Here is a 24,475-nt window from a genome sequence, read left to right on the forward strand (position 1 = left end):
AAAAAAAAAAAAAAAAAAAAAAGGACAGCACAAACTTCTTGCATTTAGAAAGAAATAGAAGCCCAAAAAGTCTAAGTGACTTGCTCAGGATTGCTGTCAATTGATAGATGAAACAAAGCTAACCCGAGCTTTCTCATACGACCTTCCTACCATAACATGTGTAGTAGGCACTTTTGAATTGATGGGTTGCTGCGTTGATCTGCTGCCGGTCTTTGGGCCACCCCTGAAACTGACTGCATCCTTATCCAGCCGCCCACCTTGGGTAAAGCGTCCATGGGACTCCTGCCTCCTCGCCATGGTTCAGTCCGCAAACTTTAACCACCAAGTGTCCCCAACCAGGCTCCACAGAGTCCTGTTTACTGAGCAAGCGGCAAGTACAAAGTAGGAGTACATAATTCAAAGTTAGCAATTGCACATTATTTCCACTAGTACAATTTCTAAAATATCATCTCCATCCTCTAACAAAAAGAATGTGGTAAGTTGCTCCTGTTAACATTACTTTATAGGTAGAATGATGAGACACTAAGAAATCTGACAATTTACCTACAATTATATAAGCCTTCAGAACCAGACTTAAGGAGCAAACACTTTGCATTCCTGTGCTGGACCTGTCTCCTACCCATAGCACTTTTCTTTAATCATCTCCATGTCCATCAAGGCCATGAGGTCCGAACTTAAATAGAAAAGACTGATGTGTAATAATAGCACAATAGTTGATGTTTTATCATGTAAGCAAAAGTCAAGGTAGAACTAATATTTTTAATCCAAGATAACACACATATAAATAACAAGGAGAGGCATAAGTAATACCAACGACAATAGACACACACTCTGTAGAGATATTAATTTTTCATATTGATGTATGGGGAGTCCCAGGCAATGCGACATCCATTGGTAGCGATACTACAGAGATTTAGGTAGCCCAGAATTGATTTGTGTCTTGCCATATGTCACAGATCTCCTCTTTATAGACAAAAGTAGAACTGTGTATTTTAGATGGTTGTAGCCATGGACTCCTAAGCCTTGAAATGTATGTGTGATGGCCCAGACAAAATTCTCATTCCTCAGAAAGCAGAAATGGTGATGGAGAACTGGAGTTTTCCTGCTAAATCAGGGAAATCATACAGTAAACCCTGGGATAGACACTCAGGAATGAAAAACAGGGGGCAGTGAGATGCTGTATAAAAATGCCTTTTTTCCTTTTTGGGTTTTTTTTTTCCAGTACCAGGAATTGAACTCATGACCCTGCACTTGCCAGGCAGGCGCTGTGCCACTGAGCTAAATCCCCAACCCCTGAAAATGTTGTTTAAAAAATCCAGAAAAGGAATGCAACATTTTGTCTCCTGGGCTTGGTTTTAACATCAAGCTGTTTCTCTGCTGATGTGCAATGAATGAAACTCTGCCTAAGGGACGTATCATCACAGTGTCCTCACTCTGCTCTCTCTCTGCCACATGCAGGGTCTTTAAATATCCAAATGGGCAACCTTGCGCCCTCTCCAAAGACTTCTCTCTCTCCAGGCTAATCAGGCTCAGTTCCCTCAAATCTCCTTTATAGTGTTGATTAATGCATTCAATCAACATGACTATTATGGTTTAGACCTAAAATGTCCTCCAAAGGTCTTACGTATTCAGAAGTGGGACTTTTGGAAAGTGACTGGATCATGGGGATGCTATATTCATCGGTGGGTAAATCCATATTTAATCAACAGATGGATGTGGTGATGGGAGGTGGGGTCTGGTTAGAAAAGTATGGTGCTGGGCATGTAACTTTGAGGGTGTTTCTCTCTCCACAGCTCTTCCCTTCTCTTTCTCTGCTTCCCAGCTATCTTGAGATGAACAGCTCTCCTCTGCCATGTACTTCTTCCATGGTGTATCTGTCTTGGATGATACCATGGGTTAAAGCAACCATGGACTGAACCCCCTGAATTGTGCCAAGTCAAACCTCTCCTCTTTTAAATTATGGGTGTTAGATGCTGTGTTCCAGCAATGGGAGGGATGACTAATACAATGACAGAGTCCTACCACATACCAGATGATGTGCTATGTGCAGTGAGAACACAAAGATAGACATAAATATGATGCTGTTCTCCTCTCTCACATATACATATGTTTCTCACCTTATGGTCTGTTTTCACTGGGCAGAAAATGTTCCGCAAACTATGTGCTTATTTGCAAAGAATCAAACTAGAACTTCAAAACAATATTTATCTTCTGTATATTTTTTGAACACGTTCATAAACAGATCCTATTTTAGGTATTTCTAAATCAGAAGATCTTTAAGAAAAAGAAGGAAAATCCAGGTTTGGTGGTGCATACCTGTAATCCCAGCACCTGGGAAGCTGAAGTAGGAGGATCACCATGAGTTACAGGTTAGCCTAGGCTATGTAGTGAGACCCTGTCTCAAAAAAAAAAAAAAGGAAAGAAAGTAAGAAATAAAGAGAAGAATAAATATAGGCAATTTTGTCCTTAACAAGTAAGACTTCCCCATTAAGTTTATTGTTTGTGACTGTGGTTATAAAATTATTTTCATGCTCCTTAGTTTTATATAGGTACTAGCTTCTAAATAGCTGAAACTGTACAATTTTTTCCCTAGAAAGTTATACATTTGGTCATATGAAACTAATGTGAGTGTGTTGCTTACATGTAGTTAAATAATAATGAGCATCTTTTTAAAAAACACTACTGAGTTATGATTGACTTGAAAAAATTTTACATACTCAATGTATACAACTTGACGAGTTTGGGGACAAGATTCTTTCTTTTTCTCTCTCTCTGCCTCTCGCTCTCTCTCTCTATTTTTGTTTTTGTTTTTGTTTTTTTGAGACAGGGTCTCAGGATGGACTTGAACTCACTATATCGTCCAGACTGGCCTTGAACTGATGGTGATCCTCCTGCCTCAGCCTCCCAAGTGCTGGGATTACAGACATGTGCCACCACACCCAGCTAAGAGTCTCTTGTGAAAGCATCATTACTATCAAGTACACAGACATATCCATCACCTCCAAAGTTTCCCATTCCTTTGTGATTATTATCTCATTATTAAAGAACATTTAACATAAGATCTACACTATGAGCAAATTGTAAGTTTATGACATAGCATTGTTATCTATAGGTACTATGCTATATAGTAGAGCTCTAGAACTTATTTATTTTACATAACTAAAACTTTGTGCCTTTTCACCCATCATCTTTGCTTCCTTCTATTATTAAAATATTGGTACTCAGTATGAATCAATGCCCCAGATCATTTGTCCATTCAGTTATTCAATGAATACTTGAGTGCCTGCCATGAACTGACCACTGTAAAAGGCTCCAGGAAAACAATGCTGAATATAAGAGACTCAAATCTCTGCCCTTGTGGAGCTGATTCAAAGCTGTAATTCCAGGAGTTGGGGTGTGGCTCAATGGTAGAGCTCACGCTTACCATGAACGAGTATCTGCACTGTATCCCTATCACTGAAAAAAAACTGTAATTCTAGCTTTGTTTGAGAAATAATGCTTTGCAAAAGTCCAACCAACTCAAGAACTATTTTTTAAGCTCTTAAATCTATTCCTCTATGTACAAAAAGTGCTCAGAGTCCAGCATTCACTAAATTGCAGTCAGCCCATTGGCTCCTCTGAAGCAAAATTTAAAGACATGCAGATGCTCCAACAGCTGTTTAGAAAACACAATTAAGTTTCTCCTGCTTTCCTCTCAGTCCTCCACTTTATCTTTAAGAGAAAGGAAGAGATATTCCTCCAAGGGATTGTTCAGAGAATCCCCTTGCATTTGGTTCATTTCCAAGTTAACAGTAGTTTCCAGATGAGCTAATGGGTCTAAGGGGAATTTGAATATCTTCAAAGCGCTGATTAAAGGGGACTCTCCAGTTTGCAGGACTGATTAACCCATGCTCTGCTCTCTGCTTCTCAGTAATAAATAACCGAAGGCCTGCTCCAAGCAATGGGCATTCTTTGACATCCCCCATTAAGTGACCTTCCGGAGTCAGAGTTTGGTTTATCTCCTCGTGCCCTCCCACGACAACATTTACTCAAATCTTTCTATGATTCATTTACCCAGGTTGAAAGGCAGAAAGTTAGCTGGAGTCAACATCTAAAAAGGAGAACCCATCAAACACAACCTGCTCCCCAATAAAATTTACACTGCATTGAGCAACTTCTAAAACTTTGGATATAACAGCAGAGCTCCACTCTCTGTCACTGTGCACCTTCATAAAGCCTGAGAGACAGGGTAAATTTGTCTAAGAAAGGACATGAAGTTGCTTAATGTGTTAACTGGCCTTTGAAAATTATCCTTTGCGAATTTATTTTTTGTTTTAGTATCCCAAGCATTCTAAATTCTAAAGAAAAGTCGGGCATGGTGGTGCACATCTGTAATCCCAGCACACGGGAGGCAGGAGAATGGCTGAGTTTGAGAGCAGCCCAGACTACACAGTGAGTTCAAGCCCAGCCTGAACTACATAGCAAGACCCTGTCTCCAAAACAAACAAAAAATAAATTCTAAAGAAAAACCACACCTAAATGATTGAGACGTTAGCAGCAGGAATCAGCTATTCCAGGAAAAAGAAACAAGAGAAATATCAGCTATAAGACCTCCTCCTGATCAGTAATCTTTCTTAAGATTTACAGAACCCAAACTATCACATGATATCGGATAATATTAGAGCCTATGTAAAGGAAATGGACCACTGCAGGGTTAATCATTATTGACATCCATCCTACAGAAGCGCTTTGCTTGTGGCTGAGAGCCAACATGGCCCTTTAAGACAGTCCCTTTAGGGTCCTCCATCTTTCAGTCATTAGCTCACAATAGTAGAGTTCTTCATCACCACCCTGCCTCTTGACTAACTGGCTTCCATGTATAGAGAACAAACCTTTGCATGGTAACAGGAATAGAATTCAACAGAACATTACTAAGACTTTAACAGATACTTCACAAAACAGGAAGTGAAAAATTGCCAGTGCAAAGGCATTAATCTCAACAGGTGTGATGGCACTCAACAGTAATACCAGACACGTGACTTGAGTGTACAAGTGTGAGACCAATTTGTGGAACATGGTAAGAACCCACTTCAAAATGGGAAGATACAAATAAAGAGCAAAACATCAAAAGAAATCACCAACAGAGTAAAAAGAAAACCCACGAATTGGAAAAAAATTTTACCCAACTATCCCTTAGACAGAGAACTTCTATCTAGAACATACAAAGAATTTTTTAAAAATCAGGGTCCCAAAATTCAAAGACCCAATCCAAAAATGGGCATCTGAGATGAATGGGCATTCTCAGATGAAAAAATACAAATAGCAGACAGACATATCTCTTATTTTGTTCTTTGCGTTTCTCGTATAAGAGAAACCATGCAATATTTAAGGTTGTGTGAATCTGAGTTATTTCACTTAACTTTATGTTCTCAAATTTCATCCATGTACCTATGAATTAGGCTGTCCGATCAAAAAGCCTTGAGTTTTCATAAGAAGAATCGAGTATAACATTCTTGAACAGGTTTCAAATGCAAGGTTTCAGGAAATGTTCTGCACATGTGCTCTGGAATTCTGTAATAAACAGATCATACCCACTGTCCAACAAGTTTATCATGCCCTAATCTCCTACCTCAATATGATTTATATAAAGCTTGAAAATACTCAAAATAAAATATAAGAAGTAGCTCAGGCCAGGTGTGGTGGCACATGCCTATAATCCCAGCACTCGGGAGGCTGAGGCAGGAGGATCCTCTAGAGTTCGAGACCAGCCTGGGCTAAAAGTGAGCTCAAGGCCAGCCTGAACTGCATAGTGAGACCCTGTCTCAAAAAGACAAAAAAAAAAAAAAAAAGAAAAAAAAAAGAAGTAGCTCTGTGACCCCTGGGATCAATTCCAAGTACTGTCAAAAAAAAAAAAAAGATAAAGCTTGATATTGGCCAAAGCAATGCAATATTGTTTAAAAATGCACGCAGATATAGTAAAACTATGAAGTAAGAATATTATCGGCAGGATAACAGTTTCCTGTAGGGATAGGATGGGCACTGGGATCAGAAATCAGTATTTGGATTAGAGTGATGTGTTCTCACGGTGCTTAATTTCTTTTCTTTTCTAATTTTCAATTTCAAGAACTTAGTTGGCTTTATTTTTCATTCTGGATTCAGGTAGTATCTTCTTCCATAAAATAAAACAAGAGAGTTGATAGGCTAAACAGAAGAGGTTGGTTTTATAGGTAGAAAAGAACTAAAGAAAGAAGGGAAAAGAAAAGGTTAGTCTTACCAGTTTGGGGATCTTATTCAGACTCTTGGTAACCTGAAGAAAGAATTGAGCAGGGCAGTCAGAAAGAATAGCAAAATCAAAGATTTACTGAAAATTAAAGTACTCTCCACAGGGTAGGAGTGTGCCTGTGAGACAAGCTCACGGTCCTAAGGTTTGCTGTTAAGGTTCTTAAGCATTTGGGTTTGAGGCAAAATTGAAGGGTTGGTCTGAGGTTTTACTCTTGCCAGAGAACAGCTTGACCTGTCTCTTCATTTACTGGTGAAGATTTTGACCTTTTATGCCCCTTCTTGGAAGAGGGTCCCCAAAACCCAATGGGGATGAGAGTGGGGAGGGTGAACTGAAACAGCATAGCTAATGATATATGGTAATTAGAGGCAGGTTTGGCCAAGGGTTGCTGAAGACCTCCGGACACAAACCTGGAGGTCCCCTGTGCATGAGCTGGCCTATGCAGCTACCTCCTCCTTTGCATTTGGACCAGAACATCCTGAATCTGGGTTAAAGTTTAACTAGAGGATGGACCTAACCTAGACAGTGGGCTGCAGTGTGCCCCACCCCAGCCATCTCTTGCTACCTTCTTCTCAGCAGGGCTTAGTGGGACAGTGCATGCTTAGTAGGTTCAAAGTCCTGGGATGGATCCCCAGCACCAAAAAACAAAAACAGAAACAAAACAAAACAAAACAAAACAAAAAACCTAGAGCGGTCATTTTAAAGTTATTTTCTTTGTAAGGTAGGGACAAGGAGACAAAACAACAGGGAAATGACTGATGAGGTAACATCAAGTTATCCCAGGTTACTTCTTTCATGTGAGAATTAAGGCTACGGAAGCCTCACCATCCTGCCAGTGGAGACCAGACTGTTTGGGAAATTTGACTGCTATCTCTGTCATCCTGATATCTCAGAAGGTTAAGTGAAGAATTTAAGCTTCAGCTTGATAGTGTGCAGGTTTAGCATGAGTAACTCCATTTTTATTTTTAGCCTAATCTGTTGGGGCCCAGGGCAGATGTTTAGTACAAAACAGTGACCTCCTATAATTTTTATTTAACAATTTAACCATTTTTTTCTTTACCAGTTCCCCTGTTTTGGTTAGGCTCTCATCACAGACACATACTGCCCTGTGCCACCTGGGGACTCCGCCAGTAAAAGGTCACCATCAGACGCAGCTCTTGGACCTTGCACTTCTGGAGCAAAATAAACCTTTTTTCTTATCACCTCCCTCAGATATTGCATTTTAAGGCTATTGCTACAGTTAGTCCATAGGTAGACCAAACAATCGCTCAGGACCCACAAAAATCTAGGTATAAACCGGGTGTGGTGGCTCACGCCTGTAATCCCAGCACTTGCCTGTAATCCCAGCACTCGGGAGGCTGAGGCAGGAGGATTACTGCAAACCTGAGACCAGCCTGGGCTACAAAGTGAGTTCAAGGCCAGCCTGAACTGCATAGCAAGACCCTGTCTCAAAAAGACAACAATAATAATAATTTTAAATTTTTTTTAAAAATCTAGGTATAATGTGACAGATTGAACACTCAGTCAAGTTACCCAAGGGAACTACTGTTTGTGAAATTTTAACTGTAGAATTATTCTTTCAAAGGAGAGCAAAACACAACAAAGGAAAAAGACAAAATAAATAAATAAATAAAAATATGTGTTGTTGAGAATTTTACAATCTCAAATAGAGCATTTAAAGGGCTTAAGGCAAGAAAGTCAAACCAAGGCAGATTTCAGACTTTACCTGCAGTGCCTAATATCCTGAAGTTTCTGGGCGAGCCAGGCGCTGACAGCTTTTACTCAGTGTAAGGCGGGTGACACTTCCAGCAGGCATTCTATGCACGTTCCTAAATATGGCATCCCAACACAAAGCCAGTGTTTCCAATTAGATCTGTTATGAAAATAACAGATTGCTACTAGATTTATGGAAATAACTATATTACCATAAAAGTAAGAATACTCACAAATGTATTCCAAACTCTGAAGGGATCAGAAAATAGGAAGAAAAGTAAATGTTTCCATTTTTGCTTTATAAAAGTATTGATCTCCAAGTTGTTTAAAAAAAAAAACTGTAGTTTTTTTAAAAGTTTCCTTAAATGCAGAAAACAAAACATTAAAACTAATAAAAGAAATTTATAAAAATGATAATATGTTTTCCAATCCATGAACACAAAGAAAGAGAGGGGGAGGAGAGGAAGGGGGGAGGAGAGGAAGGGAGAGGAGGGGAGGGGAGGGGATGGGAGGGAAAAGGAGAGGAAAGGAGAGGAGAGGAGAGGAGAGGAGAGGAGAGGACAGAAGGAAAGAAGGGAGGGAGAAAAACACAATACTTCAAGATTATAGTTGTTTGCAAAAATAAAAAAACCTTCCAGAAGGGCATTAGAATAAAGCAATTTAACTATGGACAACAGGATATGTTAGCTCTGTATCACTGAAACCAACACCAGAGATAACCAATTTACAGAATAAAATGTTTATTTTGGTCACAGTTTTGGATGTTTCAACCCATGATCTATTGGGCTTGTTGGTTTGGACCTGTGGTGAGGTAGCACATCATGGTGGGGGCATGTGGCAGAGCAAACTATTCACCTCATGACAAGACACAAAGATGAGAGAGGTGAGCTGGGAGTGTGGCTCAGTGGTAATGCCACACTCATGCACTACTATGCATGAGACCCAGAGTTTGATCCTTAGCACTGTGAAAAAAACTGGAGTTTGCCATTCCTAAGGGCACACTTCCAATGACTAGTGACCTTCCAGTAGACCTCAGCTCAGAAAGAGTCCACCACCTCCCCAAGGCACCAAGCAAGGACCAAGCCTTCAATACACAGGTCTTTTGTAAACCAGCTAAATCTAAACAATAGCACAAGATTTAAAATAGCTGTGGTTAGCTGGAGCTAGGTGTGGTGAAGCAAGCCTATAATCCCAGCCACCTGGGAGGCCAAGGCAGGAGGACTGCATGTTCAAGGTCAGCCTGGGAAACTTAGCAAAACTCTGTCTCAAAATTAGTATAAGTATACTAATACTATATAATAGCAGCAGTAGTAATAGTAATAGTAGTATAGTAATAGTAATAGTAACAGTAATAGTAGTATGTGGGCCGCCAAAGCGCTGATGGAGTGCTTGCCTTGTATGAGCAAAGTCCTGGGTTCAGTTACTAACACAGCATTAAAAAAAAGTCATAGTTAAAGATCTGATGATTGTCCACAATTGACCAAGGAACTGGGTTATTTCTGTGCCATAGAATAATTTTAACATTAGACTTATGACTGATAAGATATACCAAAGCCTATCAGATTCCTGGGACTCTCATTCAATTTTAGAATATGTGTTAGTAATGCATTCTTATAATATAAATAAGACTGACCATTTCTTGACTGAAAATGCTTTCCATATAATTAAAAAAAATCAAAATAAGCCTAAAATGTCTTTTTGACTTCCAGAAGCCATTGGGAAATCCCAAAGTTAGTTTGAGATCAAAAGATCTAATGTGAGGATTTGATTTGGGGAAATTTGCCAAGCATATCAAAAAGATTTAAAATGTCTGACCAATATAGGATAACATATAACTGTGAAATAAAACCAAAATAACAAAAAATGTCAAAGGCTGCAAAGCACAAAAAGTTATTACAATGGGCATGGTGGGGCACGCCTATAATGCCAGTACTTGGGAAGTTGAGGCCAGAGGATTGCCATGCATTTGAGGTCAGCCTGGGCTACATATGATACCCTGTCTCAAAAAACAATCACAAAAAAGTTATCACAGAATCTGTGTCAGTTAGTTAAAAAACAGTTAGCTAAAAAACAAAGAAAAACCTCTTGCAATTGTTCTTAAGAACAAATCAACACTTTAAGGAAATCTTTTTATTTTAACAAGGTTTTGCATCAGTATACTTCTTATATATTAGTGCTCAATTTTTAGAAAAAATTAATTCCTTTCTAATTTTAGCCAACCTGATCCCACATAAAACTTCTTTTTTAAGACACATCCAGCACAAACTTTTTACAATCTTCCATCATTTACCCTACACACTTCTTCTTTCTTACACTGGAGAAGCCAGCCAGTATACTTTCAAAACACAGCTCTTAGGGAGGGGAACACATGTATGATAGAGTTTATGTAGAGAAAAGTAACAAAATGAGGTTGGAAAATGAAAAGAGGAGAAAAACTGGACATGGTTTCCTAACTGCCAGCCTCAGCAGTCCTGCCACAGATCTGCCTGATTCTTTTGCATGAAGTTGATCTTCCAAGTCATTTCCACACTTGATCTTAGCCAAAAGGCCGAGAAGCGATTCCCAAGTCATTTCCATATTGTGGATCTGCCAGCAGGTTTCATAACTTTCCCACCATCACTGAGAGCAAAGTTCCTCCTAGTATCACCACTGCTCACTGTCCTCTATGTGCCTATCTATGGTGAGAATTCTGTTCAGGATCTTGTAGTCACCTTCCACGCATCCTTCCTGTACCATTGCAGTCCTAGCAAAGAACTTCAAAGAGTTTGCTTGTTTGGCAGTTCTAGCAGAAGACTGCAGCTACTCCTTTGCCCTTGACCAAAGAAATGGTCCTCCTCTGTATTGGAAGATGGTACTCTTGTCCTCTTTGACCAAGTGTGCAGCTTTAGGAGGGACTCACATGGAGAAGTGCAGAAGGAGGGCACACCCGCCTAGCCAGCCAGATCAGCCTGGTGATCACTGGGGACAGAAATCACAGCCAGAATGCCCTCACATCCTAGATAACTTATTTAGAAATGACCTAGACATATCAAGAATCTATTAGCTGTTACCTAATTCAGTATAACATGACCTTAAGAGTTCAACATACTGAAAGAGATGTTTGAAACTGTAGGATTCATTTTTAAACATTTATGCCATTTAGTACCTAATTTACTCATTTAGCAATTAAACTTGAGCCAGGCATGGTGGCACACACCTGTAATCCCAGCACTTGGGAGGCGGAGGCAAGAGCATCTTTGCGAGTTCGAGACCAGCCTGGGCTACAAAGTGAGCTCATGGCCAGCCTGAACTGCATAGTGAGACCCTGACTCAAAAAGACCAAAAAAATAAAAAAACATTAACTTGAATTGCTTAAAACAAAGCTAGCTACAATTTTGTCTTTTTCTTTTGAAAAAGCAAAACCAAACTATAACTGCAATGGTGAGCCTTGTTCCTGCTATGTTTAATTTCTTAATCTGAGGACCTGTTGGCCTTATAAATATTTGTTAAGTTGTGCAAATAATTGATGTACATTTTTAAACAAATCTATGATATTTTACAATAAAAATGTTTTTTTAAAAAGATGGAGGTGAAGCAGGCTTAATAACACCATCAATCTTCTCCTTTGGCCTTGATCATTCCTTTACAATCTTTAGATGTCTCTTATTTTGAATATTATTTCTTGTCTGGGAATTACTGTCTTTGAGAAGGCATAATTACTTTAGCCACGATTTTTATCTAACAGATTCCCTGCACATGAATAGAAAAGCGAAGAAAAGAGGCCTCAACAGAATAAAGAATTAATTCTGTCACTGTGGAGGCTGAACATTCTAATGCTAACTTTGCAGCAAAGTCTGTGAGATGCTAATCCCTGTATTCTCTGGGGTCCCATCAGTTAACAGAAAGAGAATAGAGTAACTGCCTTCCTTGCCAAGGTGAGGAGGGAAAGCTTGCATATCACGGTTCCTGAGCATATAAAACTTTATTCAGATAATTGCTATATGAAAACAAACAAGCTGAATGACTTCAGGAAAAAACAAAACCGTGTACAAAAAAAAAAGATGCAGGCTGAGGATACAGCTTATCAGTAAAATGCATACACACACAAAGATGCAGAACGTATCAGCACAGAAATATGCATTCTACTCTTATGTTATCTATAGACATAGTAGACATCACTCTAAATCTAAACTTTAATTTTGAGCCTCATGGCACAGATCTATATTGCCATTTCTGCATATGTCTTGGAGCTAAGCATACAAAAAAATTACCGAGCTTTGTCTCTGATTCCTACCTACTTTAAGTTTTGTTTAGAAGATAAGGCATACTTGGCATGGGATAATAATTCACAATATACAGCAATTTATGTTGAGCATCAAATGATACCATTAAAAATAGTCGCTGGAGAAGTCTACAGAATCCAGAAGTTTCTGGAGTTATATGTAGTCATGGAAGCGTTTCTCATGAAAAGTTGCCTCATTAAATAAAAGGACAGTGAGTTAAGTATATTCCCTTGCTATTCAAACTATGATTGGAGAGCCACAGTTGGGCTATACCTGGGAGCCTGTTAGATATACAGAATATCAGCCACTGTCTTAGACTAACTTGACACAGAATCTGCATTTTCACAAGGTCCCTAGTGATTCATTGCATTGGAAGATCTGAGAGCACTGTTCTATTCTGCAGATCTCTAAACCATGTTTTTTTTAATCTGAAGGAAAATAAGGCTCCTACTTGCAAATTTCATTCTTATACCAATAAAAAGTTAGGCAATTAAGGAAATCATTTATCTTTAAATGCAAAAAAGAATTATAATGTTAAAAATTAGTATATCAAATTTATCGATAAGGCATTATTCATTTAAAAAAAATTGACAAAAAAAGACAAAACAAAACTTTTAAGATAAAAAAGAACATTTAGCCAGGTGTGGTGGGGTACACCTGTAATCCCAACACTCAGGAGGCTGAGGCAGGAGGATCATTATGCGTGCAAGACTAGCCTGGGCTGCAAAGTGAGCTCAAGGCCAGCCTGAACTGCATAGTGAGACCCTGTCTCAAAAAGACAAAAAATAAAAAATGAAAATGAAAAAGAATATTTTAAGAGAAAAAAAGAACCTCTACTATTGCTAGCCATTTTGGGAAATGAGTAAGACAAGTTTTCTGTCCTATATTAGTCAGCTTTCCTATCGCTGGATGCAATACCTGACGCCCAAAACTTAAAGGAGGAGACTTTAATGTGGTTCACAGTTTCTGGAGATTCAGTCCACAGTCAGCTGGCTCCAAGGAAGAAACATCGTGATGGAGGAATGTGGCAGATGCTTAGCTCACGGTGGCCGGGAAGCAGAGGATGGGAACCATGGCCATGCGGAAGGGGTGAGAGGCCAAATATAGTATCCCAAATCACACCTCCATGAGCAACCGTAAGTGTGTTTAACCTATCTCCAAGGTAGCTCTTAAATCAATCAAACAGACACCATCAAGCTTAACCACAACATTCAACCCTTTGTCAACTGATACTGAAATACATCTTCTTAAACAATACTTAATCCCCAGGTAAACACAAAGTCATAATTCCACCAAACGTGATACAACTATATTGCATGCAACTGAAGATGCAGTAATCCTGTCCCTAAAGTCTCACAGTCTCAATAGTTCAAGCATTTTTCAAAAGTCTAAGTCAAAATCTCTTCTAAGACTGAAGACAAATGCTTAGCTGTAAATTTCTATAAAAATAAAAAACAAGTTCAATAATCCCAAGGTAAAACTGCCACGGTAAATATTCCCATATTGAAAGAGGAAGGATGGGGTGAAAAAAGGAATAGAAACAAAGCAAGACTAACACCCAGTAAGGCAAACATTAAATGCTGTAGCTCCATGTCTGGCATCTGGGGCACATGGTGGTGAAATATGATTTCAGGAGCATGAGGCAGTCCCGCCCCTATGGCCTTGCTGGTTGTTGACCACATGGCCTCTCTGGGGCTGACTCCACTCACAACCTGCATTTTTCCTCTGTAGATGCTCTATAGTTCTGGTGTCTCTAGTTTTTTGAGGTCTCCATTGCATCTTTGGCTTCATTCCCACAACCTCAAACACTGTCCTCACAGGAACACACTACCTGGCTATGAAACCTTCTTCTGAAATATGAGTGGAAGCCTCTTTGGTGGGGAGGTTTCATACAAGGCCTCACTATGTATCCCAGTCTGGCCTCAAATCCTGAGTATTTCTATTTCAGCCACCTGAGTGCTGGAGTTACAGGTGAGCACTGCCACATCCATCCTGGAAGCCTCTTTGACCCCACAACTGTTGTGTTCTTTATGCTGATAAAGCTAGGATCACACGGACAGCACCAACATCTGCTATCAGCAAGAGCAATAGGCAGACTCCCTTGGGCCATGGCTTCAGTGGCCTCTCAGTACCTAAATAACTGAGCACAGTGAAATGAATCCCAGGAACCCAAGGAGGCTCTTCTCAAGCAGGTTTCCCAGGGACTCTCTGTTTAAATGAAAGGTTTGCACTTCTAACCTTTAATCCTTCTTGGGTGGGGTCTTGCTGATTCCTGAGATGCCCTCAAAGCTGCTGCTGCTGCTTCTCCTTCTTTTCTTCTTTTTCTTGTCCTTCTCCTTCTTCTTCTTCTAAAAACTAATTAGTTTATTTTTAATGGTACAAATATCTTCAGCAACCACACACCCTTTGTCCCTAACTTTATATTAGCTTTCCTTTGGGACCAAATTTAAAGTTTTCAAATTTTTCTGCTCTTCTTGCCCTTGATTCTCACTGTAAATCTGCTAAAAGCAGCCAGCAGTATGCATGCCATAGCCTGAATATTAAGCTATCTTGAAATTTTCTTTGCCAGGTTAATCAATCTGCCACCCTTAATTTCAGTATCCATCAATGTCTCAGGACGTGGGAAAAAGGTAGACAAAATTTTGCTTATGTAACACACATGGCCTCTAGTCCAGTTGCCAATGGAGTCCTTGTTCCCATCTGAAACTTCATGAGCCTGGTCTTCACAGTCTGTATTCCGATCAGCACTCTGATTGTCTGAACTCTGACCATCACCCATCAGTCTCTGCTTACAGCTTTCTCAGGCTTATCTAGCCAGCATCTTCAGACATTTCTAACTGCCTCCCACAGGGGAGGCATTCCAAGGGCTTCTAAACCACATGGTCAGGTATAGTCACAGAAATGACCCCACTTCTCTGGTACTAATTTTCTATACTAATCAGTTTTTCCATTGCTGGACACAATAACTGACACCCAAAACTTAACAGAAGGAGACGTTTACTTTGGCTTATGTTTTCTTTACTTTTATAGCAGAAAATGTATCATTTTAATAATGTTTAAGTGTACAGTTCAGGGGCATTAAGTACATTTACATTGTTGTGCAACTTCATTTATGATTTACTTATGGATTTTAATGACATCTTTAGAATCATAGAGCCACAAAATTAGAGCAGTAGAAGAGAGAGATTGTTACATGCTAAGGTATGCAAATTCAACCACCAAAAGTCAGCAAACACAAAAAAGAAGCAGAAAACATTTTTTTTAACCAGGAATCAAACTCAGGACCTTATGTTTGCCAGGCAGGCACTTGTGTCGCTGAGCTATATCCCCAGCAGAAGCAAAAACATTGATAGGAGGTGAAATACAGCAGGCAACTGCCCGCTCTGTGGCACTTCATGAGGTACAGGGGGCCCAGTGAGCAAGAAATGTAAACCCAAGACCCCTGCAGGACCCTCAGGTCCCTTCTGCTTCTCAGAAGCAGGCATCTTCCCAGGTTGAGGATGACTCTGACTTTAACATTTGTATTTTGCTAGGACACAGCAAAAACTACAGTCCAACTACTTCAGGCAGTCTCAGTAAAGAAATCATGATCTGCCTTAATGCTAGAAGAGAGAGAGAGGTAAGAACCGGCAGCGGCATCTTGAGACCTTCCTAAGGGATTTTCAAGGGTAATTTTTATTATATGCAATTTTTATCCTAATACTGATCTTTGAACTTCATTAGATAACACACAATACTCCCTTATATTTTTCTGCATTGCAATAGGACAGGATTAACTCATTCCAAAAATCACACCATAAAAAATGGTGAGTAGAGGTACAGTAGAAGAGTAATACACAGAAAGCTCTTCCTGGAATATTTAGGGGTGTCTCTGTTTGCACGCTGCTATAGTGGCACTGTCCTAGGGAAATATGAGTCACAGAGGTAACTTTAAATTTTATTTTTTCATTATTTAGTTTTTATTCTTATTAGTACATGCTTGCAATACATAATGATTGCGTTCATTGTGGGGTTTGTACATGGACGTAACACATTTTAATTCTTTTTACATCTCCTCTCTCCTTCCTCCCCCATCCATCTCTTTGTCCACTTCCCATATGCAAAAACTTTTCTCCTTGTTCCCTATTATCTGTCACTTATTTCAGTCTTTATACTACTCATACTTTGGGTTTCTCATATAAAAGAAACCATGTGATGTTTAAGCTTCTGTACATGATTCATTTCTCTTAACATTATGGTCTCATCATGCATCCATTTTCCTACAAATGACCCAGATTTACCTTCTATGGCAGAGTACTGTTGCACTGTCTCACATTTCCTAGGGATTCGGCCCACAGTAAGCTGGTTCCAAGAAAGAAACATCATGGCAGAAGGGTGTGAGAGAGCAAGGATGCTTAGTTCACGGTGGTCAAGAAACAGTGCATGGAGGGCTGGGGATTTAGCTCAGCAGCACAGCACCTGCCTGGCAAGTGTGAGGTTGTGAGTTCGATTGCCGGTACCAGAAAAAAAAAAAAAAAGAAGCAGTGCAGGGAAACCGTGGCAGTGAGAAAAGAGTGAAGGACCAAACACGGTACAAGGTCACCTTCATGACCTTCCCATGCACGGGCAGAAATGTGCTCCACCCACCCCCAGGGTGGCTCCCAAGCCAATCAAGTTGACACAATCACATTTAACTGTCACATGTCCCCAAAGGGCACATACGTGAATACAGCAAACAAAATCTATTTAAACACTTCTCTAGGTAGCTGTCAATTGTTAAAACTTGACTAAATGCCAAGCACAGTCCACTGAGTGGTTCATCATAATTGTCTCATTTAATCATATAAACAGCACCATTTTTTTTTTTGAGACAGAATCTTTCTATGTCATTCAGGCTGGACTTGATCTCATTATGTGACTCAGGCTGGCCTCAAACTCCCAGGAACCCTCCTGCCTCAGCCTTCTGAGTGCTGGGATTACAGGTATGAGCCACCACACCCAGCTAAAACAGAATTTTAAAGAATCTGTGTACAGACTCTGAGAAATTAAGCAGTTTACTCAAGGTAGAACACTTTGTAGCTAGAGTATGTTCTTGTCTATCTGAATACAAAATAGAATACAAGAGGATGAATTAAATGCCACACTCCACCAACCAAATGTGAAGGGTATATACTTCCTTGGTGCTTGAATGTGTAACTGTAGTATGTACTATCTGTCTCAGTTACTATCTTGTCACAGTACCTGACACCCACAATTTAAAGGTTTATTTTGGTTCACTGTTTCCAAAGCTTTCAATCCACAGTCACCTGGCACCAAGACCACGCACCATAGAGCAGGAGGGCTGTTCCTGGGTTGTAGGGAGGAAGCAGAGAGAGAGAGTAAAGGAGGGGCAAGAAGAGTTAGATCAGTCACTACTCCAGGAAACCACCCCTCTGACCAGATCGCTCCTCCTAACAAGTCAGCTAAAAACCCCTCAGTCCACTCTCCTTCCAAAAGCCCCTCCTATGAGCGCCTGAGGCTTTGGGACCTTTTAAGCTAAACCATAACGATACTTAAGTAATATTTCTTAGAATCGCTAGTGATGGAACCAAGGGTCTTGCACATGCCAGGCAAGAGCTCTTACAGTGAGCTGCATCTCCAGCTCTGCTTGAGTAATTCTTCTTTTTTTTTTTTTGGTCTTTTTTTTAAAACCGGGTCTCACTATGCAGTTCAGGCTGGCCTTGAGCTCACTTTGTTTTGTTTTGTCTTTTTGAGACAGGGTCTCACTATGCAGTTCAAGCTGGCCTTAAACTCATTTTGTAGCCCCGGCTGGTCTCGAATTCACAATGATCCTCTTGCCTGTGAGCTCACTTTGTAGCCCGGGCAAGTCTGGAACTCACAAAGATCCTCCTGCCTCAGCCTCCCCATTGCTGGGATTACAGGTGTGCACCACCACACCCGGCTTCTTAAGTAATTCTTAATAATAAAAAAAATTATGCTTTGGGATGTTGGGAAAAGCAGTTTAGATTACCTTAACCTGACAACTACATAATTTTCCAGCATCTTAAATGTAGAAACATTTAGCGCATTCGCAAGTTTTCCTAAAAGATAAAATTTGAGACCATGAAGTTGCACAGTTGGCACACTTCAGACTTCCTAATTCTTCAGGAGGATTTTGTAGGATGGTGTCCCTCTGACATTTCTAACTTCAGAACTAGCATGTGGTAAAGGACAAATATTTAGGCTGCTCTTGTGCTTTCATTGTCTCCAGCTGGAAAGCGCCCTTGCAACTCTGAGTGAAGGAGGAGAAGGACTCTTTAGGCCAAAGCAAGAGGAGGGACAGGCTTCTGGGAGCCAGTCCATCGCCTCCTCTGAGCAGCTCCCAGTGCCACGGCATGGGACCAGCTGCACATGGCAGTGAGGACTCTGGCTCAAGAGTGATTTCTTTGTGCCTGTCATCCCACACACTCGATGAAAGGTGATCTGTCACAAACTGTCATCTGAAACCTGTCTCCCTTAACCCAGGTGTATTCTGGTTGAGACAGATCTTGATAATTAGATTCTATATGCAAACTATCCAACATACAAACATTCTCACGAGCAGCTGAAAAAATACAAGGGAGGCCAGGCATGATGGCACACGCCTATAATCCCAGCACTTGGGAGGCTGAGGCAGGAGGATTGCCACAAGTTCAAGGCCAACCTGGGCTACACAGTGAGTTCTAGGGCTGCCTGAACTACATGGTAGTTCTTATCTAAGACCTTATCTAAAAAATAAAACCAAAAAAATACAAGGGAACTTTTGTCTCTGTTTCCGAAAAAGCAGTCATGACTTCATTTCCACACATTTTCAATTACTGAGAAGAAAGGGTGAAAGCAATTAAACAGAGGCAACCTCAGTACTAAGAAACTGGAGAAAAAATACAAGGTTCTCCCCTTATTCAATCATAACTGAGTGCTTAGAAGACTGAGCGAGAATTATATGGGAAGTGATACGGGCGGGAATGGCAGAGGAGGCATTTCACACAGACTTTTGAAGGCCAGGAACAGCAGGCACAGGCAGAAACATAGCAGACAGAGCATAACACGAAGAGGAACAGAAGTGCAAGGCATGTGGAGGAAGCCAAATTCAGTTCGGCTGTCACCTAATACAGGGAGGAGTATGAAAGAGATAAGACCAAAGACTAAACGGAGGAGAAGCCCTGAAATAGACAATGGTGATAACAGGACTAAGGCCTTTCAAAAACTCAGCAGGTCATTTTTTAAGTGTTAAATTCACTGTCTTTTAGTATATTCATACAGGTGTGCATCCAAAATCACAATCAGTTCTGGGACATTTTCATTACCTAAAAAAAGAGAAATCCCACGTAAGTAAACACTACCCCCTCAACTCCACATTTCCTCCCTACCTCTAAGCAACAACTTCTGTACGTTCTCTATTGATTTGTCCGTTTCGGGCTTCTCATGGTCTGTACCAGATGACCAGGGGAGCCATGCTCCTCACGTCCACGGGGAGCTGTGCCAATGGAGGCGGCTGCTACTCCTCCTACTCCATCAGGAGGGGTGGCGACCTTGCATCTTGCCTGTGGACATCTAGGGGCCAAACTGCCCACCCACTGCCAAGATGCAGGACAGGAGGCTGGAGAGCTGGTACCACCCAGACGCAAAGAAACCATCACAGCCTGCTGGTGGCTTAGAATGTCCAGAGATTGTGAATGTCCTGAGATTGTAAATAAGCTCTCCCCAAATGAGTCAAAGACATGGGTACAAAACCTGAAACTCTGAAATACCTTGAAGTCACAGACACAGGCAAAGACTTCCTGAACAAGACTCCAATAGCACAAAAAATAATAGAAACAATCAACAAAGGTGACTACACCAAATTAAAGTTTTTGCACAGCAAATGAAGAAACCAGCAGAGTGCAGAGACAGCCTACAGAATGGTAGGAAAACTTTGCCAGCTTCCCTTCTGACAGAGGGATAAGATCTAGAATATATAAGGAACTGAAAAAAACACTAAGAAAATCACCCTCATCAATAAATAGGCAAATGAGTGCAACAGACCCTTCTCAAAAGAAGAAGTACGACACAGGAATGGTATTAAATAATTGTTCTAGTAGGCTGACAGCAAAGTTTCAGAAATGTCTAGAGAACCTAGTGGTATCTGCTACTCCCAGATATATGTAAGTTCTACTTACGTGTGTATAAGAATGGAAATTTGAGTGTCTGTAAATTTTTAAATTGAAATTTGAATAGGGCTGGGCATAGTGGCGCACGCCTGTAATCCCAGCACTTGGGAGGCTGAGGCAGGAGGATCGTTGGGAGTTCCAGGCCAGCCTGGACTACAAAGTGAGCTTAAGGCCAGCCTGACCTGCATAGTGAGACCCTGCCTCGAAAAGACCAAAAAAAAAAAAAAAAAAAAAAAAAAAAAAAAAAAAAAAGAAAGGAAGGAAAAAGAAAATACCACACTGAAACCCAGTGTTTTGTATAATAGGTGCTAAGAAAAATACATTAAAAAGAATTTTGCAGCTTTAACTATTACATTTACATCTTCGGTCACTTTAGATTAATTTTCGTATATGATTGAAGTAGGCAGAAGATCTTCTTTTTTTCATCTTTTATCTTGGAAACTCATCAAGATGGAATTTCAAAAGATTAACCTGATGAGAATATGTAAAATGGACTAGTTTGGTAAAAACCTCAAGGTGGGGAAGCTACCGCAGAAGCCTAGACACTGATAATAAAAGAGACAATTGAGGAAAGTAAGCTTCTGATGGCCGGATCTTAGGCATCAATGTACTTTTTTTTAAGTTCACTATGATTCGAGTGTTCGGCCAGCTCTTAGAGTAGGAGGTGGGAAAAGCCCTGCAGAATGGGCAGTGAACAGAGTTCCCAAAGGCTAATCTGACACTGAGCAGGGTTAGTCTTGCATTGCTAGAAAAAGAAGTACAGTACAACCAAGCTACCATCTTAGAGAAAGGATGGAAATATCCGTCATATCAGTGCTCTGGACCTAGCGAGCCCATACTGTTAAAAATTTTTTAAAAGCTCAGAATTTTGTTAATAAGGCTGAGTTCCTACTTTTTTTCTGTTTACTTACTTGTCTGTTTTGTGGTACTGGAAATCAAACCCGTGGCCTTGCACACACTCAGGTAGTACTCTCCCACTGAGTTACATCCCCAGGCCTGAATCCTCACTTTAGCCTCACAGCACAGTTTTATCTTTTGCAGTAGGTAGAGGACCCCATGTTTTGGACATGATGCCTATTGCATAAACTTCTTCTTTTTTTTCTTTTTGGTTTTTTTTTTTTTTCCAGTACCGGAAATCGAACTCACAACCTTGCACTTGCCAGGCAGTCACTGTGCTACTGAGCTAAATCCCCAGCCCCTGCATAAACTTCTGTGTGGTCTCCATCACTCCAGCTAACTGCATCTCTCATCACTGCCAAGTGATTCCAAACCTGGGGGACTCAGTCATGGAAATTCACCTGATGAGATACCTAAGTTTAATGTGGAAGTTCAGTCCCAAAGGAAAGAACTCTCTGTGGGGAAATACTTTCTCCATTCAAAAGCGGAAGACTAATTATAAGAAAACACCCTAGCAGATTGAGCTCAGGTATTAACGTATTGGGTTAATTAGCATTTCCACCCTGGGGAAGCTCAAACAAGCTTCAGCTGACCTTTCTGAACTAAGCTCACCAAACCTTACAGAGACTTTAATCCTAAAAAGATTAATTTCAAGTTTTCTCAGAGCACTTTATAGGGTAATTTAGTGATCCTCAGCTCTGGCCTCTCAGAACTGTAGTACGTGCTTGTGGAATTGTCTATACTTTCTTTTAAAGACTCACACCCTGGTCTTTATCTAGGAGTTCTATGATGAACTACTTGGGGTGAGTCCCAGGTGCCTATATTTTTAGAAGGTTCCACACGTGGTCGCTGAGCCAACCAGGATTTAGAATCAGAGAATCAAGCTAGAATGAAGAAGTCTGTTTCTGACACATGTCTGCCATCATTATGTAGCCCTTTTTAACCTTCACCAATCCCCAAAAGTCTATCTGAGGTTTGGTTTCTGATTATTAAAAGAGGGGTAACTGTGATCATGACTATCTTCCACAATCTTGTGTGAGAGGAAAAACATTTTAGATTTTATAAAAATGCTACAAAAATATGAACACTGAATTATTGTTCTTATCAAGTCCAATGGGCCCCTCATTTTATGTTTACCAGCTTGAGAATCAATTGGTCTACACCTTCCTGAAACATTTTCTTTTCTGACAGCTTCAGGGACATGCCCCTACCTTTTTCTTTTCCATGTTTTTTCTAGTTTCCACCTCTCTGCGGGAGCTCAACTTTGGACCACCGAGGGCTCAGCGAGAGAGCACTTCCTTTCAGCTTTCTATATAAAGATCAAGAAGCCGGGCATGGTGGCGCGCGCCTGTAATCCCAGCACTCAGGAGGCTGAGGCAGGAGGATCATTGCAAGTTCGAGGCCAGCCTGGGCTACAAAGTGAGCTCAAAGCCAGCCTGAACTGCATAGTGAGACCCTGTCTCAAAGAGACAAAAAAATTAAAATATAAAAAATAAATAAAGGTCAAGAAGAAAGCAGTAGGGGGCAGTTGTAGACCGACTTTGAAAATGGGAGATTGCACTCTGACCATTTCCGGACACAATGCTTCTCTTACTCCTCTAACTGCGCCCTTAGATCTATGAGACTGGCCTACCCTCTGGGCACCAGCCAAACCAGAAGGAGACATAAAGACTGACACTTAATCAGTTCTCTCATGGAATTCAAACTTGTTGGGCCAGCACAGTCTTGGATCCTAAAGATGATGATCCCTTGGTCGAGTGCCTCTATTGCCAAGTCCTTGTATAGGTTTACGTTGGCCAAGGTGGAAGATATAATTGATCTCTAAATTTTATACAAATGCTTTTGATCCGCTCACTTTTGCTGTCTCTGGGTGTGTATAAGAGATTTTTAGGGAAAAAAGGTGACCTTACAGGACACACCAGGAATGGAGTACCTTAGACCCTCAGGTATCTGGAGGGGGAGAACAATTTGGGTTCTATCCTCTGTACTCACTGCCACAGAAAAATAATCATGTGGTCCACCTGTGTCAAACAGTGGTTGTGAGGGCAGTCTGACCCCTGCCGGGTTGTCACCCCTGTCCAGGTGCTATAAAACTCATGTGGACACATCCGGTGCTGAGCTACTCTCCTCTGCCTGAGGTCGCTCCTGAACATACCCCCTCACCTCCATTTGTGTACAAACAAGGACCAGCACAACCTTGATTCAGCCTCACTGATAGCAAACGTGTACACTCCTGATTCCCAAGGGCCCTCCCAGGCCAAGGATGGCTTTTAGGAAAAGGTCTCCCATGAAAGCCCTGGTCCTCCTTGTCCATTCTTGGCTGAGAATGGCAAGAATATAAGGTGCTCTACGCTCTTCGCTCAGGCCATTTTTCAGGATTATGGCTTTCATGACTAACCTCGTAGGATGAAGTAATGTCTCCTTCCAAGCGAAACAACAGGCTGTTCACAGTCTGTCCTGGAGTGGCGAGTTCCCCTGACTCCTCGTCCGCTCCTGTAAGGCATCCTGCTGTACGTGTGGACATCCATCAGTGTCGTCCTTGTCACCCTGTGAGCCTTGAGGGGCAGGGGAAACTGACCCAGACGTACTGACTCTGACGCAGCTTACTGTGCCATGGATACTAAATCCTCGGTGTCATGTCTTCTGCTGGCATCTGTGAAACAGTAATGGTGTAACTTATTAGCTTGTAAATAGAGTACAATCAGACTCCAGTTCTGATATATTAAGGCAAATTCCCTAATTTGAAAAACACATGTAATGTGTGAAATGTTTTTGAAAACTATATATATAAATATATATATATATACGCATATGTTTACCTAGTGGTTCTTGCCCTCTGATTGAACACACTATTAAATAACTTCTACTCAGCGTATAACAAGAATCCTTAGAACTCTTATAAATGAGATAAACAATTCAATCAAAGATATAATTGACAAAATATTCTAGCAGACACCTTCACCAAAGATATACACAACGCAAATAAACACATGCATATTTGCTCAATATCATCTGTCATTTGAGAAATACAGATTAAAACAGTAGTGAGATGCCATTATATACCCACTAGATTGATGAGAATAAAAAAATAGAAAATACCAAGTTTGGAAAGAACCTGAAGCACACACAGTGTTGATAGGAATGTAAAATGTTTCAGCCAATTTGGAAAGAGTTTAGTAGCTTCTTTAAAAGTTCAA

General features: G+C 40.6%; 1 long non-coding RNA gene across 1 annotated transcript in view; it reads right to left on the reverse strand.

Annotated features, from left to right (window-relative positions):
• Nucleotides 1–7,993: 7,993 nt before the first annotated feature.
• Nucleotides 7,994–24,475, reverse strand: part of LOC106148345 — a 38,248-nt gene continuing 21,766 nt past the window's right edge. The window contains exons 3-4 of the long non-coding RNA XR_001233694.1: nucleotides 23,677–23,931; nucleotides 7,994–8,132 (exon numbers count right to left, since the gene is read on the reverse strand). This is a non-coding gene — a long non-coding RNA (uncharacterized LOC106148345). The remainder of the gene's footprint in view (nucleotides 8,133–23,676; nucleotides 23,932–24,475) is intronic.

The sequence above is a fragment of the Chinchilla lanigera genome, unplaced genomic scaffold (genome assembly GCF_000276665.1).
Source record: "Chinchilla lanigera isolate Chin_1 unplaced genomic scaffold, ChiLan1.0 scaffold00019, whole genome shotgun sequence".
In the NCBI taxonomy this organism is placed as follows: Eukaryota; Metazoa; Chordata; class Mammalia; order Rodentia; family Chinchillidae; genus Chinchilla; species Chinchilla lanigera.